This window comes from Triticum urartu, chromosome 2A, assembly GCF_056163025.1.
Source record: "Triticum urartu cultivar PI428250 chromosome 2A, HENAU_Tu73, whole genome shotgun sequence".
Classification (NCBI taxonomy): Eukaryota; Viridiplantae; Streptophyta; class Magnoliopsida; order Poales; family Poaceae; genus Triticum; species Triticum urartu.
The window spans coordinates 140,735,078-140,736,912 of NC_141874.1; the positions used below are offsets into that span (position 1 = coordinate 140,735,078).

Below are 1,835 nucleotides of genomic sequence, written 5' to 3' on the forward strand. Positions count from 1 at the left end.
GAGGCTAAACCCTAGAAGCTAGCCTATGGTATGATTGTTGTTGTGTATGTTGTCCTACGGACTAAAAACCTCCGGTTTATATAGACACCGGAGAGGGTTAGGGTTACACAAAGTCGGTTACAATGGTAGGAGATCTACATATCCGTATCGCCAAGCTTTCCTTCCACGCCAAGGAAAGTCCCTTCTGGACACGGGACGAAGTCTTCAATCTTATATCTTCATAGTCCAGGAGTCCGGCTGAAGGTATAGTCCGGCTATCCGAACACCCCCTAATCTAGGACTCCCTCAACTGTGATCTTAGGTCCTGAAGCATGGTGTTATTAGCGGATAATAATTCTTGCATGGTACAACTGCAGAGGAACCTGAAGATCTTGAACAGGTGACTACTCCACTGTTAATCCATTTGGAGCAGCCCAAATAGATATGACCTCTAGAATATCTTTGTTTTCATTTGCCCACATGGCACAGTCATAAAACCAAACATCAGGAGAATCATCAACTTGATGGCTGTTGTTTTCTAACATGCAGTGAGGGCTCAGGATGTCTTCAATTATAGTCGAGCTGTAAAACTTCGTTGGCAGCCCTGTAACTCTTATTTGTTCTTTTCGAGAGAGGCTAGAAGATACTGCTCCAGCAGACGTTGACCATTTTTGAACTAAGAACGCACCAAAAGGTAGCTGGATTCCAGCAGCATCAGTAGACAACGTGCAAAACAAAGTTGTAGTTACTGGCCCTTGGAAATATATAAGGTATTTGAACCTGCCAACTTGCTTGACTATGACTTTTCCAGGACATTCAATCTGCATTTGCTGCAAACAGCGTGTTAACTTATCCTCTGTGATAATTTTTCCCTCGTCACAAGACGTCAGGAGGAATGATGATTCCAATATCCGCATTTGGTCAGCTGGTATGTCAACATCATTTAAATATGAATGGGAAACCATTCCTTTCTTTAGTGCCTGCAAGAAAGAAGGAATCCTCCTGTGTGTTCTTTGAAGAGACTTGTTATGAGGAGCTCCAATATTAATTCTGTCAACACCAATACAAAATGTCTCTGTGTTCTTGTGGCCACTGCTTTGGTTTCTTCCTTTCTCATACTTGCTGGAGACATGAACAAGTATATACCATGGGAATGGCACAACAGTTCTAACAGCCCATGTTGTGTAATTTACTGATCGAAGCTTGCGAAAGCTGAGATTGGCTTGACTAACATTCTCAACAATGCAATGTGGCTGCAGGGCACGCTCAATTGCTCTTCTAGTCCAAAGATGTAACGGCAAACCATAGATCTTTACCTTTAGATGTGCAGTCGCTGTCTCCATCATTTCCTCAATCTGAAAATCATACAGTATTGCTTCCATTAGCACACCAACATTTTTCACAGGGTAACATAGAACTTCAGTCCCATCTCGTGCCATGGTCACTCCACTGGACAGAACCGCACGTGCATAAGTTGTGTTTGCCTCATTCATTAAATCTGCACCAACCAGGATTCGTTTTCATATGGAGGATACAGATATGGTTGATATGGCAAATGAAGATGTTCCGAAATGAGTGGCGTGACGTGGTGCTCATCCATAGGCAATCCATCCCACCGTGCTAGTATGTAGTGGTAACACAGCTCCACAACCTCTCTGGTCTTGTGTTCTACTGCGCTTATAAAACCTTGTGAAGAAGAAATATTATCAATCATGTATCTCTCTATTAACATCCACTCGCTCAATTGATCGGCTGTGGTAGTAATAAATGTGTTAGGAAGTTAGAAAGATAAAAAAGATATGTATGCCTACTCAAATGGCACTTGGTGTAGCATTAGTAAATTCATACACCTGTGG

The 1,835-nt window shown here is 42.4% G+C and overlaps 1 pseudogene; it reads right to left on the reverse strand.

Moving 5' to 3' along the window:
• Nucleotides 1–320: 320 nt before the first annotated feature.
• Nucleotides 321–1,590, reverse strand: LOC147984298 (uncharacterized; annotated as a pseudogene).
• Nucleotides 1,591–1,835: the final 245 nt, after the last annotated feature.